The sequence below is a fragment of the Heterodontus francisci genome, chromosome 5 (genome assembly GCF_036365525.1).
Source record: "Heterodontus francisci isolate sHetFra1 chromosome 5, sHetFra1.hap1, whole genome shotgun sequence".
NCBI lineage: Eukaryota > Metazoa > Chordata > Chondrichthyes > Heterodontiformes > Heterodontidae > Heterodontus > Heterodontus francisci.
In genome coordinates, this window is record NC_090375.1 from 27,222,531 (window position 1) to 27,242,916 (window position 20,386).

General features: G+C 43.9%; 1 protein-coding gene across 1 annotated transcript in view; it reads left to right on the top strand.

The window, feature by feature from the left end:
* The window catches only part of LOC137369779 (piezo-type mechanosensitive ion channel component 2-like), a 1,207,705-nt gene that overhangs the window by 574,505 nt on the left and 612,814 nt on the right, over positions 1-20,386 (top strand). The window lies entirely within an intron of this gene.

The following is a 20,386-nucleotide window of genomic DNA, read 5'->3' on the forward strand; positions in this document are numbered from 1 at the left end:
CTGATGTCTATAGTCCATAGTGCTGTCCCTTTCAGGCTGATTTTTACTGTGTAAGGACAATACCAAGTGCTATCACTATGCTACATATAGCAAAAGAAATGCTTTTATTGTTGCCTTCGCCTTAGAAATCCAGTTTTATTTTCATCCAGAGCCAGGGCCCTTATGTGAGCACAGGTAAAAATCAGGAGTACTATTATCAACAGTAGACTCTGAAAGTTGAGAAATGTTGACTGGGGGGTCTGATCTCACTTTTACTGCTACCTCTGTCTACTTATCATTCACTGCAAATTGACAAAAAAAATACACCAAGCCAGTTTTGGCTGTGGACCTGTTGAGCTGGCAAATCATCACGTGAGCTACTAAAGAGGGTCGTAGTAACTAGCAATTCACTTTCCACCAGCTCCATGACTTCTCAAGAAGGTCAAATTAGGGCCAATATGCTGGATTATGAATAACATTGTCATGTGGAGTTATATCCACTAGGAACTAGGTTAAGATTGTCCAAAGTAATTTCTTCTTAGACTCTTAAAACTGACAAAGAAAGCAAACTTTAATCCTATCGTTCTGGCTTGATTCTGACCAAAGCCCAAGAAAGCAAAGCTCTAAAGAGCCTACTCTTTGCTGATTATTGTATGTCATAGTTATGGTTATTTTGTGAACAAAATGGGCACTTGCAGCAGGCAGTAGCGCTAGCGGAGAATAGATCCTAGATAGGTAGTGCCTGTGTTTTGCCATGTTGCGTTCCGTGTAAATATCCCTCCTTGCTGGGATTTCAGTATTCTATGTGAGGTAGAGAGAACTTGCATTTCTAGAGCACCTTTCATAACCTCAGGATCTCTCAAAGTGCTTCATAGACAAATAAGTAACTTTTAAATGTAGTCACTGTTGTAATGTATGAAACACAGCAGCCAATTTACACACAGCAAGGTCCCACACAGACTTCTCTGTCTCTGCCTGATGCAAAGATTGTGACCTTGTACAAGAACAAGGGTGGCCGCAGAGTTTGCGGCGACTATTGAGGCATCTCCCTACTGAGCGTCATGTGAAAAGTATTTGCCCTTGTTGCCCTTGTCAGATTGCAGATGTTGGCTGAAGGCAACTACCCCGAATCCCAATGTGGTTTCAGAAGTGGAAGATCCACAATTGACGCGAACTTCTCAGTGCAGCAGATGCAAGGGAAATGCCATGAACAAAGGAAACTATTATATATTGCCTTCATTGACCCCGCCAAGGCATTCGACCATGTGAGCAGAGGCAGTCTGTTTAGGATTTTGAAGAAAATTGGCTGTTCACTGAAGCTGCCCAGTGTGATCTGCTCCTTCCATGACAACATGAGGGGCAACATCAAGCTGGGTTGGCATGTTCTTCTCTTTACTGCTGTCATATGACTTCAGTTCATCTACAGAGGGTGTCTACTTACATACCAGAAGCGATGGAAAGCTGTTCAGCCTTGCCCGCCTGAGATCCAAAACAAATGTGCACCAAGTTGTCAGCAGAGAGTTACTCTATGCTGATGATGCCTCACTAGCATTCCATACCAAGGAACACATTCAGTGGCAAATGGACAGACTCTGTTATGCCTGTAAAGAGCTTGGTTTGACCATCAGCATCGGGAAGACGAATATCATTGTCCAGGATGTTGCCATACCACCATCAATCAGCATAGCTTCATATATCTCGGCTCAACAATCATCAGCAATCTGTCACTTGATGTTTGAATCAACACACACATTGCAAAAGCTGCAGCTGTTATGTCCAAACTGAGTCATAGAATGTGGAACAACAGCAACCCAACAGAGAATGCCAAACTGCGAGTCTACCGAGCCTGTGTCCTCAGTGCCTCAGTGCATTCCTCCACAGTAGTGAGACCTGGACAAATTATGGTAGGCAGAAGAAAAGGCTGAACAGTTTTCACCTTCACTGTCTCCGACATATCCTCAGCATCTCTTGGCGGGACAAAGACACCACTCAGAGGTCCTGGAGTGTGCTAATTCCTTCAACATACATAGGAATCATAGCAAATTCATGATATGGAAGGAGGCCATTCAGCCCATCAAGTCCATGCTAGTTGACAAAGCACTACCCAGCCTATTTTTAAGTGTGGTGAGAGTTTCTGCCACCCTTTCAAGCAGTGAGTTCCAAGTCCCTACCACCCTCTGGGTGGAAAAAATGTTTCCTTATCTTACTCTATCTAGGCCCTCATAACTTTATACACATCAATTAAGGCACCCCTCAGCCTCCTCTCTTCCAAGGAGAACCACCCTTCCCTCTGGAATAAAAGTAAATTCAAAAACAGATGATGGAAATCTGAAATAAAAACAGGAAGTGCTGGAAATACTCAGCCTATCAAATCTATCCTCATTGCTAAAATTTTCCAGCCCTGGCAACATCCTTGTAAATCTCCTCTGCACCCTCTCCAATGTAATCACATCTTTCTTCTAATGTGGTTACCAGAACTGTGTGCAGTACGCAAGCAGTGGTCGACCGAGTGTTGTATACAGTTTGAGCATAACCTCCCAGCTGTTATATTCTATGCATTGGCTAATAAAGGAAAGCATGCCATATACCTTCTTAACCATCTTATCGACCTATCCTGCTGGCTTTAGGGATGTGGACATACACTCCAAATTCCCTCGGTTCCTCTACACTATCCAGTATCCTCCCATTTATTGTGTATTCCCTTGCCTTGTTGCACCTCCCCAAATGCATTACCTCACACTTCTTAGGATTGAATTCCATTTTCCACTTTTCTGCCCAACTGACTAGACCATGCAGTGTAAAGCTTTCCTCCTCACTGTCAACCACATGACCAATTTTTGTCTCATTTGCAAACTTCTTTATCATGCCCCCAACATTTGAGACTAAGTCATTAATATAAACTACAAAAAGCAAGGGATTGAGGTCTGAGCCCTGCAGAACCCCAGTGGTAACAGCCTTCCAGTCATAAAACTGCTCAGCAACATTTGATGCAAAGCACAAGCTTAGCAATAACCTGCTCAGTGATGCTCAGTTTGGGTTCCACCAGGGCCACTCAGCTCCTGACCTCATTACAGCCTTGGCTCAAACATGGACAAAAGAGCTGAACTTAAGAGGCGCGGTGAGAGTGACTGCCCTTGACCGAGTATGGCATCAAGGAGCCCTAGCAAAACTGGAGTAAATGGGAATCAGGGGAAAACTCTGCGCTGGTTGGAGTCATACCTAGTGCAAAGGAAGATGGTTGTGGTTGTTGGAGGTCAATCATCTCAGCACCAGGACATCACTGCAGGAGTTCCTCAGGGTAGTATCCGAGGCCCAACCATCTTCAGCTGCTTCATCAATGACCTTCCTTTAATCATAAAGTCAGAAGTGGGGATGTTCGCTGATGATTGCACAATGTTCAGCACCACTCGTGACTCCTCAGATACTGAAGCAGTCTGTGTAGAAATGCAACAAGACCTGGACAGTATCCAGGCTTGGACTGATAAGTGGCAAGTAACATTCGCACCACACAAGTGCCAGGCAATGACCATCTCCAACAAAAGAGAATCTAACCATTCCCCTTGACGTTCAATGGCATTACGATCGCTGAATCCTCCACTATCAACATCCTGGGGGTTACCTTTGACCAGAAACTGAACTGGAGTAGCCATATAAATACCATGGTTACAAGAGCTGGTTAGTGCCTAGGAATCCAGCGGCGAGTAACTCACCTCCTGACTTCCCAAAGCCTGTCCACCATCTACAAGGCACAAGTCAGGAGTGTGATGGAATACTCTCCACTTGCCTGGATAGGTCAACACCATCCAGGACAAAGCAGCCCGCTTGATTGGCATCCCATCCACAAACATTACATTCCCTCCACTACCCACGCCCAGTGGCTGCATTGTGTACCATCCATAAGATGCACTGCAATGCACCAAGGCTTCTTAGACAGCACCTTCCAAACCTGTGACCTCTACCACCTAGAAAGATAAGGGCAACAGATGCATGGGAACTCCACCACCTGCAAGATCCCATTCCAAGCCACACACCATCCTAACTTGGAACAATATCGCCGTTCCTTCAGTGTTGCTGGGTCAAAAATCCTGGAACTCCCTTCATAACGGCTCTGTTGGTGTACCAATCCCGCATGGACTGCAGCGGTTCAAGAAGGCAGCTCACCACCACCTTCTCAAGGGCAATTAGAGATGGGCAATAAATGCTGGCCTAGCCAGTGACACCCACATCCCATGAACAAATAAAAAAAAATTATCCTTTGCTTCCTGCCACTAAGCCCGATTTTGGATCCAATTTGCTACTCTCCCATGGCTGCCAAAGGCTTTTACTTTTTTCACCAGCCTACCATATAGCAAACCTTCTTTCAACTATAATTGTTGCTTTAATCAATCGTGCCACCTCACCCACTTTTTTATTGCCCTCTCTATCTCGTCTAAAAACGCTGTATCCAGGAACTTTAAGCTGTCATTCCTGCCTCTCTCTAAGCCATGATTCAGTACTAAGCCAATGACATCTGTGACGGCTCAGCCACATTCGTTAGATGGATGACGGCTGTATACCCAAAGACCTTCTGTAAGGTGAACTGGCCACTGGGTCACGACCTGCTGGATATCTATACCTGTGCTTCAAGGACACCTGCAAGCAGGATATGAAGATGGCAGACATTGACACAGAAAACTGGGAGACTGCTGCCAATGGCTGAGACCACTGGAGCTGACTGTTCAGAGGGGCATCAGAAGAGGCGAGGAGAATCGGAAAGATCAGCTGACTGAGAAGAGGGCCCAGAGAAAACAGAAGCCAGTGAATACTGCACCTTCTTAGCCCACTTTCTTCATCTGCTGCAAGTATGGCAGACACTGCCATGCCAGAGTGGGACTCCTAAGCTAGACCAGGCGATATTTAACATAGAGTTGACCACCTAGGTGCAAACCATTGTCTCACAAGATGGAAGGTTGCCACAAGTGTAGTCTCTGTTGTAATGTATGAAATACAGCAGCCAATTTGCACACAGCAAGGTCACACAAACAGCATGAAGTAAGTGACCAGATACTCTGTTCTTAGTACTGTTAGTTGAAGGATGGATATTGGTGAGGACACCAGGAAGCACTCCTCTGCTCTTCTTCAAAACAGTACTATGCGGTCTTTTACATCTACCTGAGAGGAGATTTGAGGCCTTGATTTAGCATCTTGTCCAAAAGGCGGCACCTCGGACAGTATAACATTTCCTCAGTACTGTCAGTTGGGATTTTGTCCTTCAGTCTCTGGTCTACGGCTCGAATCTTGACTCAGAAACATGAGTGCTACCCTCTGAGGCACAGCTGAGGTTTTCCACTTGCAGACTCGCTGACACATGGTTTTCCCCCCATTCATTTTGAGAGATAGGAGAATCACAAGCTAGTGACGATTGAAGAGGAAAGCTGAGTCATAATGCTTGAAAGCTTGCAAAAAACAATTAAGACTGCACAGTGAAAATTGTATTTGTGCTCGGACAGATATGAGCTACAACGTAAGTCTTCCAGGCAGTCTGTATGGTAACTATAAACATGAGAGTTTGGACAGGTTTGCTTAAAGAATGAAACCTGCCTGAAAATTCACTAAAATTGCAGAGTGGCTGCATTAAAAACATTTCTGGTCAGAAGCCCATTCTTTCTCGCATCAGCATTTAGAAGATTTTGGCTGCAGCACCAATGCAAGAGGTATTATCTGTTACCTTGTTTTATTTCTCTTAATGAAGCACCACTGTCACACATGTCAGGATTTTATCATTGTTTTCCTGTAAGTTGTGTACTTACTGGAAGTGCTGTTTCTGTAGGGAGTAATTTTAGCGGCAGTTGTGATAATGGTTTAAAACAGTTCCCATCACTTGCTTCAGATTGATTAAAATGTCAGTCAAGTTACCTCAGTAAGGGAAAGGGACTGAGTTATGGTTAAGATACAATTTAATCAAGGTGCTGGCATAATAAAGAAATAAAGACTTGCATTTATGGAGTGCCTTTTACAACCTCAGAATTGCAGTAAATGAAGTACTTTTTGAAGTGTGGTCACTCTCCCAATTTTTTATTTCCATTGACTTCAGTGGAGGGATGTAGAATGAGCTGTGGACTCACTACCACTAGTTTTACACCAGCACAAAAAAGACAAAATCTACCTCAACTCTTGGAAACAGAAATAAAGAATGGCTAGTTAAAATTGCGCAAACCAATGGCTTTTTAAATAAGATATTGGCTTGAAATCATCATTGCTCTGATGAATGCTTAATGCATTCATATTATATTCCTCTGCCTGCTGAGGTGGTTAATGTCTTAATTAAAATAGCAGATGGAGAAATATCCTGTGAGCACATTAAGCATTTTATGGTCCTCCCCCAACTCTGCGAGAATTGCAATCCCTGCTGCACCAGCCCCCTGTCTGTAGCCCACTCCAATTCACCCCTTCTTGGGAGGAGGGATTTTTTTGAATTCTTTAATGGGATGTGGGTGTCGCTGGCAAGGTCAACATTTGTTGCCCATCCCTAATTGCCCTTGAACTGAATAGGTTGCTAGGCCATTTAAGAGTTAGCCACAATGCTGTGGGTCAGGATTCACATGTGGGCCAGATCAGGTAAGGATGGCAGATTTCCTTCCCGAAAGGACATTAGTGAACCAGATGAGTTTTTACGACAATCAATGATAGAAATGGTACCATGAAACTGAGACCAGCTTTCAATTCCAGATTTTTATTAATCAATTAAATTTAAATTACACCAGCAGCTGTGGTGGGATTTGAATCCGTGTCCCCATGGCATTAGCCTTGGCTTCTGGATTACTAGTCCAGTGACATTATAACTACGCCACTGTCTCCTCCGTTACCTGAAGGCTGCTGCCAGAAAGGCAGATGGACCAGCATTGATCTCTTTGATCAGGCAAGCTGTCACTGGAGAAATGACTAGTGCAAACAGCTCACACTGAGTATGTTGATGAAACCTAAGGATTGATTCCCATTGATCATTGGGCCTCTTGGTTTGGGCACATGCTGGACCTACGAAATGGGCCTAAACTAATTTCTCGGCCAATAATATTGGTAAACAAATGCCTTCTATATTTTAGGTGAATCCTGTTTTGCTCAATTAATCATGAAATAACAGATAAGATTAATACCTGCATTTTCTGACCTTGCACCAGTGTTGAGGTATCGTATCAGAAAATCATGATGTGCTACTCTAACTTTTATGTCCATTAAAGAAGGGAAGCGAGCGGCCCCATTGCGTGTTGACACCGTATAAAAGTACCACACAGACTGCATGGACATGCAAAACTAGTTTTAAAAAAAATTATTCATGGGATGTCAGCATCGTTGGCAAGGCCAGCATTTGTTGCCCATTCCTAATTGTCTTTGAGAAGTGGTGGCGAGCAACCTTCTTGAACTGCTACAGTCCTTCTTGTGTAGGTACAGTTAAAGTGCTGTTCGGGATGGAGTTTCAGAATGCTGACCCAGTGATAGTGAGGTGATATATTTCCAAGTAAGCATGTTGGTGTTCCCATACACCTGCTGCCCTTGTTCTTCTGGGTGGCAGAGAGCGCGAATTTGGAAGATGCTGTTCGACAGAAGACTGATAGGGTGGTAATTGGCCAAGTCGAATTTGTCCTGCTTTTTGAGGACAGGGCATACCTGGGCAATTTTCCACATAGTCGAGTAGATGCCAGTGTTGTAGCTCTACTGGAACAGCTTGGCTAGGGGTGCAGCTAGTTTTGGAACATGCGTCTTCAGCAGCTCAGCTGGGATGTTGTCGAGCCCCATAACCTTTCCCATGTCAAGTGAGCTCAGCCATTTCTTGATAACAAGAATCGAATTGGCTGAAGACTGGCATTTGTGATGCTAAGCCCTCAGGAGGAGGCCGAGATGGATTGTCCACTTGGCACTTCTGGCTGAAGATGGTTTGCAAATGCTTTAGCCTTGGCTTTTGCATTATTGTGCTGGGCTCTGCTGTCATTGAGTATGGGGATGCTGGTTGGGCCTCCTGCTCCCATTAGTTGTTTAATTGTCCACTACTATTCACCACTGAATGTGGCAGGACTGCAGAGTTTTGGTCTGATCCATTGTTTGTGGGATAACTTAGTTCTGTCTATAGCATGCATGCTTCCGCATGCACATAGTCCTGTGTTCTAGCTTCACCTGAAGGTAGCACCTCATTTTTATGTATGTCTATTGATAATCCTGGCATGCTGTCCTACAATCCTCATTGAACCAGGGTTGACCCCCTGGTTTGATGGTAATGGTAGAGTGAGAGATATGCTGGGCCATGAGGTTACAGATTGTGGTGGAATACAATTCTGCTGCTGCTGATGGCTCACAGCACCTCATGGATGCCCAGTTTTGAGCTGCTAGATCTGTTCTGAATCCATTTTTAGCATGGTGGTAGTGTAACACAACATGAAGTACCTCACAGTTTGCATGGATATACAAAAGTAGCAATCCAACTGTTATCCAACTCACTTCATCAATTTGGGAATCCTGGGCGTTAGAAGAGCCAGGTCCATTGATGAACATCAGTGGGCTTCATTATACTCATCTCATGAGGACCAATCATATAAATCAAACTAGTTAAGGGGTGCTCAGTTTAAAAAGCCAAAGAGGTAACCAAGCATAGCAGAGTATGCAACTCAATAATTGTGCACAAAAGGCAGAGACAATGTTAACTGATGGCTGCTTCCTGTGCTGTAAACTTTTGTTGTTTTATTTTCTAGAAATACAAATCCCTTTGTTATTCCACAGGCCGTTTAGAACATTTATTTCTGTGCTAGAATAGCCCATTCTGATTTTGTTAGTCACCAACATAATGGCAATGTGATGACAACAATCATGGTATTGGCATTTTCTGTATAACTCATTGGTTAGGCCACAACTTGTGTACTGTGTGCAGTTCTGTCTTACAGAAAGGATGTAATTGCACTACAGAGGGTACAGAGGAGATTTATGAGGATGTTGCCAGGACTGGAAAAATGCAGCTATGAGAAAAAATTGGATAGGCTGGTGTTGTTCTCCTTGGAACGGAGAAGGCTGAGGGGAGATCTGATTGAAATGTACAAAATTTTGAGGGGTCTGGATAGAATGGAGGTGTAGGGTTTATTTACCTTAGCAGAGAGTTCAGTGGTGAGGGGGCATTGCTTTAAAGTGATTGGGAGAAAAATTAGAGGGGAGATGAGGAAACACTTTTTCACCCAGAGGGTGGTGATGGTCTGGAGCTCATTGCCTGAAAGGGTAGTGGAGGAAGAGACCCTCAACTCATTCAAAATGAGTCTGGATAGCACCGCAAGTGCCGTAAGCTGCAGGACTACGGACCAAATGCTGGAAGGTGGGATTAGAATGGGTGGATCGTTTTTCAGCCGGCACGACACGATGGGCCAAGTGGCCTCTTTCTGTGCCTTAAATCTTCTATGACTCTATAATTCTACAGTATCATGTTGACAATATAGTGTCGAGCCAACTGACAGAAAATAATCATTTCAGTGTTGGGGATTGGTGCAATGAGTTAGACAGTGGTTTCCCATCGCTGGGACCTGGGTTCAAATGTAGCGTCTTCTGATAGGATGAAAGTTGTTTCTGTTTGCTAGTAGTTTGGGTAGTCTTAATCCAGTTTCTAGTGGACATGGGCCTAAAGCAGAAAATTGTGCCTATTTTAGAAATAACTGCCAGTCTCACTTAAGTTGCAGGGTGTGACTGGTGCGGTAAATAGAAAAAATATCACACTTGTATTGTGGAGAATGCTTTTCAAAGGTTGGAGTTGGAGAAGTCACTGGAGCAGAGTAGAGAGAATGTTATCGTGCAACTGGTTCTCCTGCACCCAACCTGGAAATGGTCAATCCTAACATTGGATGCCAGAAATGGGAAAAGTTCCGTTCCCCAAAGCTAATACCTCTCACCTTGATGAACACTAACATTTCTAAGGAAAAATAGTTCCAATTTTATTTTTCTGTCTCATTTAGCTTTTAATTTTTAGCACAGGTGAAGTATTAAATTGTAGTCATGGGATAACCTTGTTTAGTGGTCAGTTGTGATTTGTGTCAATGAATAATTTTTCCACATCCTGAATGCAGCAAACCTGAGACTGAAACAAAAAATGATGAAAGCCCTGGAAGTATGTCAGCTCCTGAAAAGAGACATAAAAATTATAACAGAGAGGCACCATCTGAAATGTAACGTTTTGTTTCTCCTTCAAATACTAATGGATTTGCTGTATGGTTTCAGCATTTTATCTCTTTATTTGTTCCGCATGACTTGTTTAGTTGAGGTTAGGATTGGCTGTGGAAAGCCTCACCATTTGGGATTTGAATCAACTGTAATCAGTATAAACCAGAAAGTATTTTTTTAAGTGAAAAATGTAGAGATTCAATCGGAATTTATTTCTAACATTATGTGAAGTGACCCAACATGAAGCACTATTCTGATAAGTAAAGATTTCAGCTTTCAGTTAATTAAAAAAAAAAATTGTTGATCGTTAAGGACAACACTGCAAGGTCACATTTATGGCCTATCCTGAGAACCTTAAGAGTCAACAGTGTAGGATGGGACTGAAGTCACACGGAGGCCAGATTGAGTTGGAATGCAGATCCCTTCCTTGGATAGGTGAATTTTTCTGATAATATATAGCGGCTTTTGTGTCTATTTTATCTGATGTGAGCCCAGAATTTACCAGATTTGCTGAATTCACTTTTATAGATTTTATGTCACAACCTGGATAATGTACAATACTGGTCAATTTGCCATTAATATTAAATGATAATAGTAGACTTTGGGTCAAAGTAACAAGAGTTTATTTACAGTTGTCTTATCTCTAAGGTATCTACGTTAACACTGAGCAACACGCAGATCATACTCATGACATCACATCCTGTGATGATGCTTAATTCTGCTGTACAGAACTTTAGTTAGGCCACACTTAGAATATTGTGTGCAATTCTGGTCGCCACACTACCAGAAGGACTTGGAGGCTTTGGAGAGGGTACAGAAGAGGTTTACCAGGGTGTTGCCTGGTCTGGAGGGCATTAGCTATGAGGAGAGGTTGTATAAACTTGGATTGCTTTCACTGGAACGACGGAGGTGGAGGGGCGACATGATAGAGGTTTACAAAGTTATGAGCGGCATGGACAGAGTGGATAGTCAGAAGCTTTTTCCCAGGGTGGAAGAGTCAGTTACTAGGGGACATAGGTTTAAGGTGAGAGGGGCAAAGTTTAGAGGGGATGTGCGAGGCAAGTTCTTTATACAAGGGTGGTGAGTGCCTGGAACTTGTTGCCAGGGGAGGTGGTGGAAGCAGGTACCATAGAGACGTTTAAGAGGCATCTTGACAAATACATGAATAGGATGGGAATAGAGGGATACGGACCCCGGAAGTGCAGAAGGTTTTAGTTCAGGGAGGCATCAAGATCAGCGCAGGCTTAGAGGGCCGAATGGCCTGTTCCTGTGCTGTACTGTTCTTTGTTCTTTGTTCTTAATACATAATAATACATGATCTACGCAGCAATCGCTTATGTATGTAATATTACAGTTATTACAGAATTTCTTGATAAGTTGTTGATTTCTGGTAACATTGATGATTGTTACCCAAAAAATATTATGCTTCAATCAATATTTCAATAAGACAGCTTGCGTTAAAATTTAATTTGTTTCATTCCATTTTTGTGGTGTTAATTTCACAGCCAGTATTCTCGTTAAAAATCATGGGGAATTACTATTAATACAATTTTGTTCTACAAATTATGGTTTTTGGGAGCATTTTGTTTGAAAAGTGAGGAATGCTGATGTTGAGTTGAAAGAAAAACACAAATGCTGTAAAGCTGAAATAAAGGATTTTATAAGCCCGCCACCAATATTGACGGCGGATGAAAAAAATGGTAGCCCGCCCACACGGACCACATGCAAAAATCTGTCGCGATTCCAAGCGAGGCGGCTCATTTAAATATCCAGGCCAGGCCACCCGCCCCGCCCCGATCACGTAGAGGGTGTGGGCTGTCCATCTCCAGCAATGGCGTCAGCTGTCTGTGTCCAGGTGCTGATGCCATTTTTAAAGGCCTGTCACCCCACAGGTAAATTTAAATAGTTAAAGATAGATAACATGAAATAAAATAAATACATTTATTTTGCCCCAGTCCCACCCCTTAATAACAATTAAATTAATTATTTGACCTTCCCCCCCCCACACAAAACACTTAACTTTACGATCTGACCTTCCCCCTGCAACTGCACAAACTTAAATCTATAACCCTTCCCACCATTCCCTGCACCCATGATGCTAATTTGACCCCATTTCCCGCCCCCCCCGACCTTCCCACACTAAGAACCTTACTTTCTCCCCTCTCCCCATCAGTGTTGCGTCTTGTTTCCTCGGACGGAGATCTGAAGGCACGGTGTGCTGCCCGCCAGGGTGAAGATCATGGCGGTACTTCAGGAGGCGATGGGAGACTCATTAATTCAAGTGATTTAATTTATTTCCATATTTAAATGGCGGTCACATCGTCGAGCCCTGCCAGTGTCGAGGGCCTCATCCGGGGCAATCTTTATGCCCCTCCCGCCACGGATCCCGAAGTCGAAAATCCAGCCCAAATTCAGAAAACACTGGCAATGTATGGCAGGCCAGTGTTCATCTGAAACACAAAGACCAAGTTAACAGGTTGGGTGTAATCTATCAACAGAATTATCTTTCTTTCACTTTGCATAGGTACCAGCTTGAATGAGTTACTGAGACTGACAGAGTTATTTTAAGCGTCATTTTAGAGTCATTTATGGTACAGAAGAAGGCCATTTGGTCCATCGAGTCCATGCAGGTTCTCCACAGAGCTATGCATTCAGTCCCACTCCCCTGCTCAATCCCCATAGCCCCTGCAAGTCTATTTCTCTCAGCTGGCCATCTAACTTCCTCTTGAAGTCATTGATAGTCTCCATTTCCATCACCCTTGTAGCCCCCATGTAAAAAAAGTTCTTCTTCATGTTCCCCCTGCATCTTTTGCCTAAAACTTTCAGTCTGTGTCCCCTAGTCCTTTTACCATTTGTTAATGGGAACAGTTTTTCCTTGTCTAACTTATCGAAGCCTTTCATAATCTTGTACACTTCTATTAAATCTCCCCTCGATCTTCTTTGTTCTAAGGATAACAAACCCAGCTTTTTCAACCTAAACTTATAACTAAAATCCCACATCCCTGGAACCATTCTGTTAAATCTCCTCTGCACCCTCTCAAGGGCCCTCATATCCTTCCTGAAGTGAGGTGAGTAGAAATGGATGCAGTACTCCAGTTGGGCCTAACCAGAGCTTTATAAAGGTTCAGCATAGCTCCCTGCATTTGTACTCAATACCTCTATTTATGAAGCCCAAGATCCCATATGCTTTGCTGACCACTCTCTCAATAAGTTCTGCCACCTTCAAAGATCTATGCACTTGCACCCCAGGTCCCTCTGTTCCTGCACATTCTTCAGAACTGTGCCATTAAGTATATATTGCCTCTCTCTATTCCTTCTGACAGAATGCATCGCCTCTTACTTGTCAGTATTAAATTCCATTTGCCACCTCTCTGCCCATTCTGCTAGCCTATCTATGACCGGTTACAGGCAGTTAATATCAACCTCACTAAAATAAAAGCAAAATACTGCGGATGCTGGAAATCTGAAATAAAAACAAGAAATGCTGGAACCACTCAGCAGGTCTGGCAGCATCTGTGGAAAGAGAAGCAGAGTTAACGTTTCGGGTCAGTGACCCCGATGAAGGGTCACTGACCCGAAACGTTAACTCTGCTTCTCTTTCCACAGATGCTGCCAGACCTGCTGAGTGGTTCCAGCATTTCTTGTTTTTATATTAATATCAACCTCACTGTTTGCCGCACCTCCAAGTTTGGTGTTGTCAGCAAATTTTGAGATTCTACTCTGTATTCCAAGATCCAAGTCATTTATATATAGCAAAAAACACAGTGGTCCCAGCACTGACCCTTTGGGAACACCACTGTCTACCATCCTCCAGTCTGAAACACAACCATTTGCCATGTTTTCTGTCCATAAGCCAATTTTCTTATCAAATTGGACACTGACCCTCCTATTCTCTGAGCCTCAATTTTGTTAATCAGCCTTTTATGTGCTACCTTATCAAATGCTTTCTTAAAATCCACATAAACAACATTCTCTGCATTTCGTTTATCAACCTTCTCTGTTACTGCATCAAAAAATTCATTTAGATTAGTCAGGCATGATCTGCCTTTTACAACTCCATGCAGGCTACCCTTAATTAACTTGAACCTTTCTAAGTGTCCGTTGATATATTCCCTGATTATTGTTTCTAAAATCTTACCCAACACTGATCTTAAACTAACTGGCTTGTAGTTGCTAGGACTGTCCTTACACCCTGTCTTGAATGAGGATGTCACATTTGCCACTCTTCAATCCTTTGGCACCTCCCAGGTGTCCAGGGAAGTTTGGAAGATTACGGCAAGCCCCCGATATCTCTATACCCACTTCCTTTAGCAACCTGGGATGCAAGCCATTTGGACCAGATGATTTATCTACCCTAAGCTTAGCCAGCTGTTACGACCAGGTGAGAAAGGGGTCTAGAGGTACCCTCTCAGCCTTTTACTGGTTTGACCTTAACAGGGTTTAACTTTTAAAACGCCATGTTTTTAGCTTCCCCTCAGTGAATCCTTGTTCACTGCTCTCCAATTGTAATGGCAAGGAAATCAACCAGACAGGTTTTCTTGATTTAAACAAGAAAGGTGTAAGTTTATTAACCTTAAAACGCTAATTCATTTAAAACTACTAACAATACGTGCCGTGACCATGCTAGCATGCATACGCGATAAACACACATGCAAATAGAGACAGAAAAGGAGAAAGAATCAAGGGGAAAGATTTGAAGCAACAGCTGGAGTTCATTTACTGTCTTTTGAATTTGATGTACAGTCTTTGATTGCAGTTCAATCATGCCGTCTTGTTGGGGCCCAGTGCACTTTCAACCTTGTTTTGATGGTTTTCTGTCTTGACGCTTAGGTTCCTTCCATGGGTCCCTGTCTTTGTGTGAGAGGGAGTTTTCAGTCCACCAACAGTTTAAAATTAATGTTTCATATGACAAAATTAATATGCCTCATTCTTGGTAGGTGGGGTTTTCATGACACCAGCCTTTCTGGTACCTGATAGAGGCGACATGACATGATAGAGGTTTACAAAGTTATGAGCGGCATGGACAGAGTGGATAGTCAGAAGCTTTTTCCCAGGGTGGAAGAGTCAGTTACTAGGGGACATAGGTTTAAGGTGAGAGGGGCAAAGTTTAGAGGGGATGTGCGAGGCAAGTTCTTTATACAAGGGTGGTGAGTGCCTGGAACTTGTTGCCAGGGGAGGTGGTGGAAGCAGGTACCATAGAGACGTTTAAGAGGCATCTTGACAAATACATGAATAGGATGGGAATAGAGGGACACGGTCCCCGGAAGGGCAGAAGGTTTTAGTTTCGGCAGGCATCAAGATCAGCGCAGGCTTGGAGGGCCGAATGGCCTGTTCCTGTGCTGTACTGTTCTTTGTTCTTTGTTTCCGTTATTGCCACTATATCATATTTTCATACTGCTATTTGTGCTTGTGGCTCACCAACCTTATTCTCCAACACTTTGTGTGTTTACACAAATGCATTGTAATCCTATTTTTGCTCTTATTCTTACATTGTACAACAAGGTGAATAAAGTAAATTGATAGTTAAAGAAAGGACTGAGTTCCTCCTCTTTGTACTAAGCCATTAACTGTAGCTGTGGATTAAGCTGGAGGGTGGCTCCCTTGAAATCCGATATCCCAAACACTCAGTCTGAGCCTGAATTAAGAGAACTTCAGTCCCACGTGACAGCTAGGATCAACTGGGTATAGGGAATAAAGGGGACAAGGGGGAGTTGACTCCGCGCCATGGTTTACACCACTTTCAGTGACCTGTGGACCTGTACGCCCAGATCTCTCTACCTGTCAATACTCCTAAGGGTTCTGCCATTTACTGTATACTTCCCACCTGCATTAGACCTTCCAAAATGCATTACCTCACATTTGTCCGGATTAAACTCCATCTGCCATTTCTCCGCCCAAGTCTCCAACCGATCTATATCCTCTGACAATCCTCATCACTATCCGCAACTCCACCAACCTTTGTGTCGTCCGCAAACTTACTAATCAGACCAGCTACATTTTCCCCCAAATCATTTATATATATACTACAAACAGCAAAAGTCCCAGCACTGATCCCTGCGGAACACCACTAGTCACATCCCTCCATTCAGAAAAGAAACTGCACGAGAATTCTACTCAAAATCCTAAATGGCAGTAATCTTCCATCAAAACTGAAATTTTAAATATCAAATTTATTTGGAGATCATGTACAAAAGTTTGCTCCTTGGAAAGCTGAGCACATAGGCAAGTACTGTAGATGATCATATTTAAGCCAGAGGGTGCAATTAAGTCAATAAATTTCAGAATAAATGCAGAACATTCTTTAAAAAGTACTCAGAATGAGTGAAGGCCAATAAAACAAATTTGAGAAGTGACTAAGACTGAAGGTGAAATTGACCCAATAAAACATTTTGCAGACAGAAAGCTGCTAACTAGGAGGTATTTGTCTGGTGCAGATATTCCAAGGCCAGATGGAAAGTATAATTGGCTAGACAGGAATTTTATCTGCCAAACATCCTGGTTTGCTGTTAAACTCAACAGTGGAAATGCAGCAAAGACAACAGGAAATAAGCATAGTTAGTCATATCATAACAGTAAACTGTAGCATACACTGAATCAAATTAAATGTAACTAACAACCCTTTTGTAGAATATTCGGGCTGAATTTTATGGATCCCCTAGGGATGGGAACGGAGGGGGGGCCCATAAGATTGTGTGGGAAAGCAGGGGACGGAGTGCCTGTCACCTTTCTGACACCTTGAAATTTAGTCCAGAGGCTAACTGAGACCTTAAATAGCCAATTAATGGCCACTTAAGGGCCTCTTCCTGTTGTCACTGGCATTTTAGCAGCGGCGGAGGTGGATGGGACCTCCACCATCTGGGAAGGTCGCCCAATAAAACAAGGCAGCCTCCCTGCGGGCTTGGGGTGGTGGGCCTCCTCCGTGGGCAATCTGTGGCCCACGGAGGGTCCCCGGCAGCAAATGCCATCTCTCCGTTAACAACCTGCCCACCTTCAGCGCCCACCCTTCTATCCCCCTCACTGGGCCCCAGCAACCCTGCTATACTTACCTGGGGTCCGGGGCTCCAACGCTGGTCCTGGACCTGGGCCTCTTGTGATTTGTTGGCCCACTGATTGGCTGACAGCCCTTAAAAGGATGGAGACCACAGCACCAGGCAGTAAATTGTCTGAGCGCCATTCGATAAAACAGGGGAGAGTCTCCAAAGGGCTGCGGCGAGGTTCCTCATGTATTTTGGGCCTGGCGTCAGGACCCCCACTGGCTCCATAAAATCTAGCCCTGTAAGTGGAACTAATAACCCTTTTGTAAAATATTAGTGTGCATTTAAATTGCACATTTAGCGTTAGTGTGAAGCACTTTCTACTTCTCATCTACACTGCACTAAATTGTGTAACCCAAGTCTGAAAGTCTGAATAAAAAGCTCAGCTTGACTCCACAGGAAAGCAAATTGAGACTCCTTCCTTGCTCTGTTTCACTCTGGTTTGAAGTTCAGCCCTGACTCAGGGTTTAGCCTACATTTGCATTATAGAGCCAATTGAATGCATCATTCCTGATTTGGAGGCACTCTCCATTATTTTCCTCTACTAAAGTTAATGGGTAGGAAATCATGAAGAGTTCATCTGCAATTTCCCTTATATGCACTTTGCCATTTGACCCGACCCATATTACTTCATCCTTCCAGAAGGATGTGGTTCCTTCATTTCTATATCCAGTTATTTCTTAAATCAGTAGCAAATTTACATCTCCACTAGATCTGAAGTGTATCTGCAGGAGGCTGCAATGGAAGTTAAGTAAGGGAGAGGGTGCTTCAAGATGGAGGTGCCCTCACTCCAGCTTTTTAACATTCAATTTACAAAATGGCTTTTGCAGCCAGGCCACCACTGTTGGATGTAGAGGGAGTTCTCCTCTACAGAGTGGCCTGTGGCTGCTGCAGCACCCAAGCAAGCAGGGAGGGCCTCTAGGCCTGGCTGCAGTGCTGGTCCCCGGGTCTGCCGCCGGGAGGCCACCAGCAGGCATCTAAACTAGCCCCTCCCACCTGCGGGAACCTGGAGGCCAAATGGAAAATCTCAGTCGGCCTTCTCTAATAGGCCTTAATGGCCCCTAATAAGCTCAAGTGGCTATCCGCCAGGTTCAGACATGTAGCCCTGCCACAACCCCCTCCCCCATCCCGCCTCCGCAAAAATGGCCCAGAGACAGGAGTCGGGGAAATGGCATGCCAGTTGGTGGGGCTATCTTAACTCCCGCCTGCCTCTATTCTCAGTCCTGGTTCCCAATAAGTGAGTTTTACACTACCTTTAAATTCCAGCAAAGTTCTGCTGGAAATTAGGAATGGTATAAGATAAGTCTGCCCCAGATAAGTTGCAAATGATGCCATTTGACCAGAATAACAACATCAACCTCAGAATTTTGACATTTAGGCCCTAAGATGTCAATTTCTGTCTGATTACACTTCTGTGAAGCACCTTTGAATGTTTTTGAATGTTAAAGGTGCAATATAAATGCAAGTTGTCATTGTAAAATCCAATCAACCTTCTGCCACTGTCAGATAAGGTAACTTAGACCAGCAACTGAGGAAATCTGATGCTGGTAATGGCTCTGCTTCAGTGTGCTGTTACATAGGGGGTAATAACTTAACCTTAGATTGATCTTCTATTAAATGATCTTTGCCCTTTGTTTTTCAGGCTCCTAGCTTCTTGAGGAAGTCTCCCGCGGCACCCCCCCGTCCCCCCCCCCCCCCCCCCCCGAGACTCTTCCTTGTTTGGAGAAATTTCCTGAAGTAAAGGGTTCCTGTGAAATGTTTTGTGCCGTGGGGTTCCCTTTTGTACCATTTATTTGTTGAATGAGAAGGAAGGAGAGGACGAACAGCCTGCTATAAGGCAGCATTGGAGAAAATCCAGACCTTCCAGATTGGGGAATCTCAAACATGGGGTACAGTTTCAGGCTAAGGGGTCAATCATTTAGGGCTGAGATGAGGAAATATTTCTTCACTTGGAGGGTTGTGAATCTTTGGAATTCTATACCCCAGAGTTCATCATTGAGTATATTCAAGCTGAGATAAACAAATTTTTGGTCTCTCAGGGAAACAAGGTGATGAGTGGGCGGGGAAGTGGAGTTGAGGCAGAAGATCAGCCATAATAGTATTGAATGGCGCGGCAGGCTCGAGGAGCCATATGGTCTACTCCTACTGCTATTTCTTATGTTCTATGTCCTGCAGATACCCAGCTGCCACAGTGTATAGCCCCAGATTATCATTCTTCAAAAACAAAAAACGCTGGAAAACACTCAGCAGGTCAGGCAGCACCTGCGAAGAGGGAAATAAAGTTAAAGGGTGTAATCTTCCCATCCCAGTGGAGGCGGCTTTGGAGGCGGCAGCAGGGGGGGCATGGAAGATCAGACCAAAGCGTGTTGGATCCTGTCCATAATGTGTTTCCGCCACCATTACGTTTTCCCAGTGGTGCGCTCCCTATGGCAGCAGCTGCCTGCCTGGCCATAGCAGGTAGCCAATCAATGTATTTAAAAGGGCAGTGAGCCCTTAATTGTGCACAGCAATGTAATCTTACGGAAGGCATACACGGGTCCCGCACTGTTTCAGGAGCCCAACCTCATGGCAAGAGGTCAGAAGGACATTGGAAGTTGCTGTCCATGGCACTATCATGGAGGCACAAGGCTGAAACAGGCACAGCCAAAGCCAAAAGCATTCTTGTGGAGGGTACCCCCTCTACCCACACTGATGGTCCTACCAGCGGAGTCAATGCTCTTTGGTTCGATTTTTCCATGCCCCTCCCTGCCTCCAAAGCCGTCTCCACTGGGGTGGGAAATAAAAGATGGATCCAAAGGATGTGTAAATGGTTACAGCAGAATAGTAGAGGGGGAGGGAAATCTGATAGCTTGTTTTTATTATTATTCATTTTATTATCATTAATCAATATGTTCAGATGGCTTCTGTTCTGTGGGATATGTGCAGAAGTTCCTGGAACTGCCATCACTCCAGGATGCTCTGAATTGTTGAGCAACATTGTCTGATAGTGCCCTAAATGTTGGCATTGGACTGCCATTAATCCTACCATTTTCCACAGATCTTCAGAAAATCTTTGCTTTCATATAGTTTGAATGTTTGACAAGCATTCATCTTTCCACAGCAGCTCCCTTGGTTAGTGCCAAAATTTGAAGGTTCTGGCACTGGTTCCTTCTCTCACTTTACATCATATTTTTTGCTTCTGGTTCCTGCATGGATGGGAAGGATGAGAA